The 12590-nt window shown below is 34.6% G+C and overlaps 1 protein-coding gene across 8 annotated transcripts in view; it reads right to left on the bottom strand.

Moving 5' to 3' along the window:
• The window catches only part of Fut8 (fucosyltransferase 8), a 311483-nt gene that overhangs the window by 268884 nt on the left and 30009 nt on the right, over positions 1 to 12590 (bottom strand). The window lies entirely within an intron of this gene.

Genomic DNA, 12590 nt, shown 5'->3' with positions numbered 1-12590 from the left:
ATTTGAAGACAAAATAAAATTCTTCCATGATGAACAAAAGTTAAAAAATTTACAAATAGAAAGCCTGTACTACAGAACATTCTCAGCAAAATATTCCATGAGGAGGAAATGAAAAACAACAATGTAGGTCAGCAAAGAGAGGAACTACCTTAAAGGAAAAACCAAGTCAAGTTATAAACCAAAAATAAGCCCAAATGATTGGGAATACAAAGCATATCTCAATAATAACCCTGAATGCTAATGGTCTAAACTCATCAATCAAAGGACTTAGACTGGCAGATTGGATTAAAAACAAAGACCCAACAATATGCTGCCTTCAGGAGACTCATAGAAAATGACATCCACAGACTAAAGGTGAAAGGATGGGAAAAAAAAAAAAAAATCTACCATGCACATAGACTCAGTAAAAAGGCGGGGTTTTCCATCCTTATATCAAATAAAGTGGACTTCAAGCCAAAGTTAGTCTGAAGGGAAAAAGAAGAACATTTCGTACTGCTTAAGGGAATCATAAATCAGCAAGACATAACAATCATAAATATTTATGCCCCAAACAATGGCTCATCCATGTACGTCAAACAAATCCTTCTCAATTCCACGAACCAAACAGACCACAACACAATAATGCTAGGTGACTTTAATACACCAAAGCAATACTGGACAGGAAGAGTGATGCAGGAGGTATCACAATACCAGACCTTAAAAACTCTACTATAGAAAAAATGGCATGGTATTGGCACCAAAATAGATAGGTAAAACAATGGTGCAGAAGATACAGAGAAACACCCACATAAGTACAGTTATCTCATACTAGACAAAGGTGCCAAAAACTTACAAGAGAGGAAAGATAGCCTCTTCAACAAATGGTGCTGGGAAAGCTGGAAATCCATATGCAGTAAAATGAAATTAAACCCCTATCTCTCACCTTGTACAAAACTCAACTCAAAATGGATCAAGGATCTAGGAATTAGACCTGAGACCCTTCACCAAACAGAAGAAAAAGTAGGTCCGAATCTCCATCCTGTTGGCTTAGGACCAGACTTCCTTAAAAGACCCCCACAGCATAAGAAAAAAAAAAAAAAATAGAATCAATAAATTGAATAGATTCAAACTGAAAAGCTTTTTCTCAGCAAAGAAAACAATCAATACTGTGAAAAGAGAGCCTACAGAGTGGGAGAAAATCTTTGCCACACACACTTCAGAGAACTAATCTCTAAAGTTTATAAAGAACTTAAAAAAACTATACCAAAAATACAAAGAACCCAATCAATAAATGGGCTAAGGAAATGGCAGACACTTCAGAAGATATACAGGTCATCAACAAATATATGAAAAAGTGCTCATCATCCCTAGTAATTAGAAAAATGCAAATTAAAACCACCCTAAGATTTCATCTAACTCCAATGAGAATGGCTACTATCAAGAACACAAGCAATAATAATTGTTGGCATGGATGTGGGGAAAAAGGCACACTCATACATTGCTGGTGGAGTTGCAAATTGGTGCAGCCACTCTGGAAAGCAGTATGGAGATTCCTCAGAAAACTTGGAATGGACCCACTGTTTGACCCATCTATCCTACTCCTTGGTTTATACCCAAAGGGCTTAAAATCAGCATACAACAGTGATGCAGCCACATCAATGTTCATAGCAGCTCAATTCACAAGAGCTAGATTGTGGAACCAACCTAGATGCCCTTCAATTGATGAATGGATAAAGAAAATGTGGTATATATACACAATGGAATATTAGTCATAAAGAAGAATAAAATCATGGCATTTGCTAGTAAATGGATGAAGCTGGAAAATATCATGCTAAGTGAAATAGGCCACACCTAAAAACCCAAAGGCCGAATATTTTCTCTGATAAGTAGATGATGATACATAATGGGGGGGGGGAGTGGTGGGGAGGGGAAGAGAAGAATGAAGGAACTTTGGATGGTGTAGAGGAAAATGGGGTGGGAGGGGATGGGGGAAGGAAAGAGAGTAGAATGAGACAGACAGTATTACCCTATGGATATGTATGATTACATGATGGTGTGAATCTACATTGTGTGCAATGTAGCAATGAAATGAAAAGTTGTACCCCATTTGTGTACAATGAATCAAAATGCAGTCTGTAAAAATTAAAAAAAATTTAAATAAAAAAAATAATAATTATGATCAATGAATAAAAGAAAGTAAGCTCAGAGAAAAAGAAACCATAAAAAGAAGTAGGAATTCTATAACAGGAATTTGAAAAAAAAAAAAAATACTGGATAGACTTAAGACAAACTGAAGACGATATAGGAGAAAGTCAATGAACCTGGGGATAGATTAAAAGAAACTGTCTATTCAGAATAACAGAACAGTTGAAAAAAGAAAATGAACACTGTCTCAGGGTCCTTGAGAAATTTTTTAAAATGAAGATCTAACATTTACATCCCAGAAGGACAAGAGAATACAAATGATAAGTACAAATTATATGAAGAAACAATGACTGAAAATTTCCCTAGATCTGAAAATAAACACAAACCTACAGCAGCAAGAACCTCTGCTAACCCTAAGTATAAAAATAAGTAAGCCACACCTAAGCCCATGATAGTCAAACCACTGAAAACCTGAAACAATAACAAATAATTGTTCTTAGTTTCTTTAAAACACATATAACCATATGAAACAAATATTGTAACAATGTTTTGTGGGATTTATAATGATGCACACATAGATATAAAACACTTAACAACTATTAACATGAAGCAAAAGGCAGGGAGTAAGTGGACCTGTATGGTTGCACAATTTTTAACTTTAATGGGAAATGAAACAATATTAATGCTAAGAGAATTGAACAGTTAAGGATATTTATTGTAATCCTAAAATACAGAAGATATCACAAAGAGATATAAACACCCAATAGATATATTAAAACAAAAAATTATTACATTGAAATAAACCAAAGAAAGTAATGGAATAAAGCTACAAAATATAGAATAAACAAATATCAAATAATAAACAGTAGGCCTAAATCCAATTAAATCAATAATCACAGTAAAAGTCATTGTATTAATCACTCCAAAGAATAAAGAACATTAGAGTCAGCCTCACAAGGCCAAATATGGAATCATCTGAGAATCAGTAAGTAAAGTAAAATAAGAACCTGAGGGGTATGTGTGTATGTGAGAGAAGAATGTCAACTAAATAAATGAGAAATTCACCTCATATTAATAACTGAATCACAATTTTTTCAAAATGACATAAAAGTAGTGAATAAAATCTGATGAGAAACCAGACATTTATTTACACAGTTTCAAGTATTCCCTTAAAATATTTCTTAATTACAAGGAAGAAAAAAATAGTACCTTTACAGGGCCAAAAACTGACAGGTGATCAAAGTTAATATCACCTATAATGGGACACCTATAATGAGAAAGACATGTTTTGTCTTTCTCAGACAAAACAGGGATACTGTGGTATCCCTGAAAAAAATACATAACTTGATTAGACTAAGAGGAAACATTATCCAAACCCAGCTAAAGGATATTCCACAAAACAACTGGCCAATGCTTCAAAAAAGTGTCACAAAAGGCAGAGGAAGTTTTCCAAATAAAAGAAACAAAAGAAAATTAACAGCAACTCAAGATGCTGAGGGGCTGGGGAGATAGCTCAGTCGGTAGAGTGCTTGTCTTGTAAGCACAAGGCCCTGGGTTTGATCCCCAGCACCCAAAAAAAAAAAAAAAAAGATGCTGAATTTATTCCTAAGTTAGGAAAAAACTATTCCTAAGTTAGGAAAATACGTGTTTTCACGTATACTGTTTGGTATACGTGATCAATTATTAAAATTTAAATAAGACCTAAAAATAGACCCAAAAATTTAACAAATATATAGACTAAATGAATGAAGTTTATAGGTAACCTCTTTTGGTTACTTCAGAATATCCTACATTTAATAAAGCAACATTGAAAGTTTTAGAGAATCAAGTCTGCCAACTTTCCAACAATTCAGAAAACTAATGTGTTTATAATCAAAAGACAAAACTATAAAGAAAATGTGGTAAAATACACTTAAGGAATCTGATGAAAGATAAAGAATTCTTTGTACTATTCTTGAAATTATTTTAAAAATAAAACTTGAAGAAGAGAGAAAATTCTGCCCAACTCTGCTCAAGGTCCAAACTTCTATAGTACACAATAACAGGAACTGAGACCATGTCTGTTAATATCTGCCTTTTGTCTGATTCATTCCCACAGACAACCAGTGTCTGCCACAACAGGGCACATTCAACAAACATTGAAATAATTGAACCTACATATAAAGAACAACCAGCACTGACAATCTGCATGCAAAAAAAAAACCAATAAGTTATTCCTAAATAGCTGAATCTTTATTTTTGTTGGAGTATAGATTTTCAAAGTAGCTTCTTATTATGTTATGTATTTTAGTGGTGTCTGTCATGATATTTCCTTTTTCATCACGAATTTTAGTAATTTGAGTTTTCTCTCTCCTTCTCTTTGTTTAATGTGGCTAAGGGTTTGTCTATTTTGTTTACTTTTTCAAAGAACCCACTTTTCATTTTGTCAATTTTTTGAATTGTTTCTTTTGTTTCAATTTCATTGATTTCAGCTGTGATTTTAATTGTTTCCTGTCTTCTACTACTTTTGGTGTTGTTCAAGAAAAGAATAAAAAGTCAACAACTAAATGACCTAACATTACACCTCAAAGTCCTTAAAAAATAAGAACAGAACAACACCAAAAGTAGTTGAATCTTTATTTTTGACTAAACTCTTAGACCTCAAAAGAGAAAAAGTAAGATAAAAGACAGGAATCACTTTAATTTTAATGACTTGGCTGAGATGGAGGTTTAGAACCTCTAAACCTGTATTCCTCCAGTCTTAAAATTTCAACATATAAGAGCTCCAGGGACACAAGTTAAAGACAAGGACAGTACAGCAGGTGCATGCCTGCAATTTCAGTAATGTGGGAACCTGAGGCAGGAGGATCCAAAGTTTGAGGACAGCCTCAGCAACTTAGTGTGAGACCTTGTCTCAAAAAGGGCTAGGGATATAGCTTGGTGGTAGCATCCTGGGTTCTAAGCCAGTATGGAGGACAGGAAGAGATAAGGACTATATATTTTGCAGCTTCTGTATCAGTCACCAACTTGTAAAAAAATTTTCCCAACAAATGAAATTACCTTTGCTTTTTCTCAAACTAGATCCAAAGACTCACTCAAACCTAAGACAAAAAGTATTTTCTTTTCACTTTGAAGGCTTTGGGACCGTTAAATAATCAGTATTTGAGAATGGTTCTTCTGAAGAAACTACTTCTATTACCTGGACTCCACAAAAATGCAGAGGCTTCAAGCTATGAAATTTAACTCAAGATGAAAAGTTGACCAGAACAATTCAGGTTAAAAAAAAAAAAAAAAAGTAGTATCAGTAAATAATTATCCTTCAAATACCTAACAATTCACCAACTGCCCTATAGAGTAAAAAGTATGGTTCATATATCCACTGAGTTCTCCAAAATCTTTTCAGGAATCCAAAAGACCAAAACCAATTTCATAACAACACTAAGATATTATTTGACAGTGGGTAAAACTTTTGACACCAAGGTACTGACAACAAACTATTTTAATTAAATAGTAAAAAAAGTAAAAAGGTTCGCTTGATAAAGTTTTAGATTTCAGAGCTCAAAAAACTTTCATTTGACTTTTTTAATGTAATATCCAAAAAGAATACTACCATCATCTAACAAGCAATTAAAATATTTCTCCCTTCCCTAACTCTATATGTACATGACACCAGATTCTCTTTATATAGTTCAACAAAAACATTGCAATGTACTGAGTATAGAAGTAGATATAAATCTAGACATAAAAGAGATGAGGATAAGTATAAAACAATGCTACCAAGGATTTTTTTTTTCACATAAGGGAGTTTATTGGGGCTGGGGAGATAGCTCAGTTGGTAGAGTGCTTGCCTTGCAAGCACAAGGCCCTGGGTTCGATCCCCAGCACCAAAAAAAAAAAAAAAAAAAGGAGTTTATTAAGCAAACAGTGTGTCTCGCTGCAGGGTAAGAGAGAAAATAAGAGGAAAAGAAAGAGAATGAGAAAGGGCGCATGCTAGAGAGAGTGTGAAAGCCAGGAGGATAGAGAAAGTGAGAAGGAGAGACAGAAGGATGGGAAAAGAAGGTGGGGTAGCTACAGTAAAGCAATTGAATTCCACCAGGCTAACAGGGGACCAATATCAGAGAAGGATACTTGCAAGCTGACTGATGAACCAATAGCTAGCTAGGATGTTCACACATTGACAAGTGGTTGGGAGGCGGGGAAATGGCTGCACCGGAAAGGTCAGGGGAGCAGCTTTGTACATTACATTCCCCCGTTTCTGTTTTCATAAGAAAATCTTTTGTTCTCCAGTTCTTTCCAAAGCCGCCTCTCTCCTTCCTGCCTAAGTGACTGGGGCTGGTTTTGCAGGTGAGATGTAAAAAGTCCATTCTCCTTCCAGATTTCGAAAGGCAGATGGTTTTCATGGACTTCATTTCCTCGATTTGACTGATCCCCTATTTCTACACTAACTGCCTGTCCCCAATTCTGACTTCATTCACCCCTCTAATTTTAGGAACTCCTTCACTGCTGTAGGGAAAGGGGGTGATGACCGATCCGGCTTCTTGAAGCTGGAAGCGGGCAGCGTGGGGTAAGCAGTTTGGAGTTCCCTTTTTAGAAATCAGGTCAATCGAGGGGTCCATGGTAGAAGTCCGGTTGGGGAAGAGCAGGTTGTAAAGGCATCTGGGGATAGGTGCTTCTGAAGTCCAGTGATGAATGCAGAACAGAGCGTCCAGGCAGAATGGAAGGTGGGGCTGTGTCTGGGGGGCACTGGGGCTCAGATGGGGTTCTACTCGCTTAAGAGACAATGGAAGATCCCATCCAAGTCACAGCACCAATGTTAGGAGTCCCACGGAAACCACACCGGACATGGGAAATCACATAAGGGAGTTTATTAAGCAAACAGAGTGTCTCCCTGCAGGGTAAGAGAGAAAATGAGAGGAAAAGAAAGAGAATGAGAAAGGGCGCGTGCTAGATAGAGTATGAAAGCCAGGAGGATAGAGAAAGTGAGGAGGAGAGACAGAAGGATGAGAAAAGATGGCAGGGTAGCCACAGTCAAGGATTTTTTTTTATTTTAAAAAAGTTACTTATGTAAACATGTAATGGATATATTTTAATGACTTAATTTTTCCCTTTATTATTTTTTATTGCATTGTGACATTCATACATGCACATAACATGATTTGGTCAACTTCATTCCTCAGTACCTCCCCTTTCCCTTCCCTCCTCCATCCCCCTGGTCTTCTTTCTGGACTCTCTTTCCACCCATTTTCATGCAAATGACATAATTTCTGTCTTCTTTGTGATGACTTAATAATTATGCTTTAATTTCTAATCAGATAAACAACTCAAAAAAACAAAAGCTCCTTGTAGTCCCTCAGTAATTTTAAGAATGACAAACGGGTCTTAAGAACATAAGTTTGAGAACCAGGACTATTAGATCAATAAACTAATCTGCCAGGAAACTTCTCCTAACCTCTTAGAATAAGGAACAAGAATAAAATTGACTACCATGCCATCAGCATAGCTCCCATACAATTCAGTACAAATAAAACAAATACTTTTTAAAATAAAACTAATTAAACACTGCTACTTATTTTAAAGAATTATTTTTCCTCAATAAATAATCAAACTTGGGGTTTTTTTTTATATATAACAGAAGTTTTAGAACTCCTACTTATTGTGAATTTCTCTGTTCCTGATTCATCATTAACATTGAAATGCTCAATGATTTTGGATAGGATGGAATACATTTAAAAAAAAAAAAACTGTCAGCTCTCTCCCTCCTTAAACTGACATTAAAGGCATATGTTAATAATTCTATAATTCAAAACTACTGAATTATACTATTGCGATCATGTTTTCAGATCTACATAAAACTATCATCAGTAAACAAAATCTGTCATGATATCAGGATAAGAAGTTATATAAATAAACTATCAACAGGAATATATTTGGGTCTTTAAAAAAACACCACTTAATTTTCACTGATACAATATTATCATATTATAATTATTATTACCTGCCAGTGAGGTTATATCAATACCACCCTTTTTAAAAAGTCAATAAATCTAAAAGTACTAAGAGAAAATTTAAAGTACTATCTTTACTAAGATGAAAAAAATAATGAAATTGCATCCTCAGTTACAAAGTTTGGAAGACACTTCATATCTGCAGACACTGCACAAAATAGAAGTCACCTTTTGCCAAACTGAGACAGTCCACCAAGGAGTTCATAGGTCACATACAGTGCCTGGGACATCTGGTAGTAATAATACTAGAAGGCGACAATTATTTAGCATTCACTATAAGCAAGACATTATTGTACTTTTTTTCACATAAATTAACACATTTTAATTTTTACAACCCTTTAGTTTAACCCCTACTTTACAGAAAAGGAAACTGAAACAACATGATTTGCCCAATTACAAAGTGAAAAATGGGATTTGAACCCAATCTATCTCCAGAACCTGGGCCTTAAATGACATTCTCCTGTGATATATGCTAAGGTAAAAACTAATGCTTTGGTGACTGCCTCGGTTACCAATGACCCATGAACTGCTTTCAAGTTTTATTTAAAAATCTCTCTTTTTCAAACACTCCTGACTTGATGCTTAATATTTTTATTGTTGTTCTATGATTGGTTCTATTGGTTTTCCTTTGTTGTCATTTTAAATAAATACTTGTTGGGCACCTACTATAAGCCAGACATTATTCCAAGAGCTGAAGACAGGGCAATGAGTAAGAGTCAAGAATTCCTGCTCTTCTGCTGTACCTTTGTAAAAGAAGAACCAATGAAGTCCTGCAAAAAGTTACTATCTGCTTAATTTCAGTGGTGGATACAATTTACTATACTTTTTAATATGTCTGAAATGTTTCATAGGTTAAAAATATCTCCAAAACTACTGGCAGAAAGAAAAGGGAAGGAAAAGAATGGGGTGACAAAGGCAGAAAGAGAAAAGGAAGGAGAAGACAAAGGGTGAGAAGCAGGGTAGGAGGGGAAATAAGAGAAGAGAAGCCAGAGAGGACAGGTAGGGAAGAGTATATAATCTCCTAACTAACTTGATATTCCATGAAAGTGGCTACACATTGTAAGTACATGATATCTGTCAACAAATTTTCTCTAGGTATTTCATATTTACCATCTAATACCATTTATTTAATGAAGCTTTGGTTAACTGAGAAAAACTTCCTCAGAGACCACTTTTGGTATTCAAGATCAGGAGCATTATTATTCTTTTTGTTTAATTTTTCTTAGACTTATTAACCTGAAACTGGCCTACAAAAATATTAAACCAGCTCAATTATATTCGCATAAAAACAATTACCAAATTCATTTACATTCTAAAGTTTCAAAATCATTTTCATTGAAATGGCATTTTAGGTCAGTATTGGCTATAGATAAACCACTTTTGAATCTTAAAAGGATATAATGTATGCATTTAAAATGTTTATTTCGAAACAAGAAATAAAAATAGAGCCAATATCGCCATAAAACTCCTGCCAATGCAAAGATTACTACAATTTGAAGATTAAAGTCACTTATTGCTTTTCTTTCTATTTATTAATAGTACTTAAATGCTTTTGTGAATATTATAAAATTAAAAATTAAAACAAGTCATCCATCATTTAACATGGCCAGAGAGATCAACAGACATTATCACACCTATTTACTATTATGACTTTGAAAACTTAAATCTATGCTGCAATTCAATAAAATGATCACTTATGCATGTCAAGTTAGTAAAGAAACAGCTAAAAGAATTAAAGAGCTAATGGTTTGCTATTAAGTATTTAATATGTACCAAGTACACTGTCTAAATACACTACTGCTGAAGGGCTACTACTAAATCATTTAAAACTCTTAAAAACCCTGTAAGTATCTTCGGCATTCTGAAGTTGAGGAAGCAAACTTAGTAAATAAAATGGTGGGGCTAGAATTTGAACTCAGATCTGACCCCAAAAGCAGTTTTTTCCATTCCACCAGGTTACATTTATTAAAAATAAATGAGGTATTAAATGAGCCAATGAGGTATTAAAAAGTGAAGTCTTAAGGAGATGATTAAGTCATATAAGGACCCTTATAAAAGTGCGTTTAAGGGAGTGAGTTCATTCTCTTCTGCTCCTCCACATTGCAGGAACACCGCAATATTCCTTTTTCTTTGCTCTTCTGTCCCTTCTGCCATATAAAGGTACAGAAGGAAGGTCCTCATTGAAAGGTTATGGAAAATAAAATTCCTACAAGACAGCCCCAAAGGAATAAGCAAACTTTTTTCACTTCCTAGGTTCATCCAGCATCTCCACCAAACGCAAACATTTCTCCCTCCCTAACCGCAATGGGTTCTGAAGGGAGGAACTGGATACTGAAACACGGGGACCTGGACTTTTACCCTTTCCGGTTGCGGATGAGTCCTGAAGGAGAAAAGCAAATAGTGAAGCTCTAGGTAACAGTGGGTCCCAGAGGAAGGAAGATAAGCAGTGAACACGGAGTTCTGAGCTTTTCCCAATAATAGTGAGTTTCCAACTTTTTACAACTACCTTCCTGAGTTAAAATTTTAACCTACACAACCATGTCTGTCCCTGACTGTTGGAACAGCACATCCATAATTTCCAGTGATTAATTCACCCTCATTATAACCCACAAGCCATTTCTGTACCCAAAAAATGAGCCCTCCCGTGCCTGCCTAACTCTGCGGAATAAAGAAAAGCTTGCTGATTTGAGGTCTGCTTCCGTCCTGGTTATTTGTATTTTCATTATGGTGCTGAAACCATGTAGGTTATTTTTGCTTAAACTCATGAAACACCAAATGCTAGCACTTTGATTGTGGGCTTCTCTCTCTCCAGAACTGTAAGAAATAAATTTCCACAAATCCCGTTCTTTATAGATTATCCAGTCTGTGATAGTTTATTATAGCAGCATAAATAAGCTAAAACACTCATTCAGTCTCAATTACACAAAAGTGTAAATTATTTGCAATTCCTGGTTTAACCAAAGATTCAGATACATAATCCTGGATGATTACAGTAAATCTAGTAAATATACCAAACATTTCATGCTTGCCACCTGGCAAGCAGTATGTTCCATCTATGTAAAAAGAAGCAGACCACCATGAATGAACAAATTGTTCCAGAATTTACAATACGCTTTCCCTTTATGTGAAAACAACACTATAAATGGCAATTCTATTCCCCAGTTTATCCACATTTAGAACTACACAGTAATTTATCAACTACACCTAGCTATTATTTAAAAATTCAGGGAAATATATGTGTATGTGTGTTTGTATTAATGTCCAAGGACTTCACTGGCCTGTTTGTTAATAAGAACAAAAATGTCCCTCATACCCTAGTGAAATGGCAGCTTTGCAGAGGTTCAGCAGCAGAGGATTCAGCAGCAGAATCCAGGATCCAAAAGAAGATAAAACAATGGTTTCTATTGGAGAACATGTACAATCACTTAAGATATAGCCAAGTATGTATCACTCACTTCCAAAGTAATTTAAATTGAGTAGAGCAGAAGGGCTCCATATTGACAATTCCTGTTCTATAGAACGCTTAACTCTAAGGTGTTTGTAAGTCAAAAACTAAATGTATCACAAACTAACTCAATAGGCTGTAGAAAACACATCTTTTACTTTCCTTTAGTCTATTTTCATATGAGCAGTATAAAACTATAAATATAATGCTTAACAGCCAATTTGGCAAATGCTATAGTTTAAATTATTAACAGAAGCAACTACTACCTCTTCATTTATTTGGGACAGGAAATCTGTACTACCAAGTTAGTTATTTTTTGTTATCCATCCTAAGTGGATTGCACCTATCAATTAGTATATATACTATATGCATTTGATTTTACATTGATATTCAATAAAATAAAATTAGATAAGCAGATGAAGAAAGTTTAAACTCAATAACAGTAATAATAATTATACATAGGTTCTATTACATATATACAATGTATCATCAGCCACTATGTTGTTTGATTTAAATTAAAAAACTTCACTTAGATCTCTTAACCCTTTGAGCTAGTTGTCAACCCATTTTATAAAGAAGCAAGTTTGATAAAGTAACTTCTTTTTTCAAAGTCATACAACTAATATATGGTAGAGTGAGGTACCACTATATTTACTGATCACCTAGGAGCCAAGCACTGTGGAGGGAAGAGAGGAAGAGAAGGGTACAAATAATGGGGCTTAAAGTTATTCACATGCTAACATACATTTGGCAAATATTTATTTAACTACTATTATCTTCCAGGTATGGTTTTAAATCAAATCAAAAATTTTTTTAATTGTGGTTCTAAATGGAACTCTCTTTACCATACTGTTAACTCTATTATATAATGATGTCATTGTGAAGACTTTTGGAGAAATGCATATTGCAACATAATTGACAAAAAATTTACAAATAACCCTGGAATAACTTGTCATACCAGAAACAAGGAAGCCATCAAAGACAAGGAGGGTCAAATTAAAAGAATTCCAAACTTCTTTTAAAGAGACTTCCAAAAA

Source organism: Sciurus carolinensis, chromosome 2 (assembly GCF_902686445.1).
Source record: "Sciurus carolinensis chromosome 2, mSciCar1.2, whole genome shotgun sequence".
Taxonomy (NCBI): Eukaryota; Metazoa; Chordata; class Mammalia; order Rodentia; family Sciuridae; genus Sciurus; species Sciurus carolinensis.
Note: the sequence above shows the minus strand (reverse complement) of the source record. Positions and strands in the feature narration are given on the sequence as shown.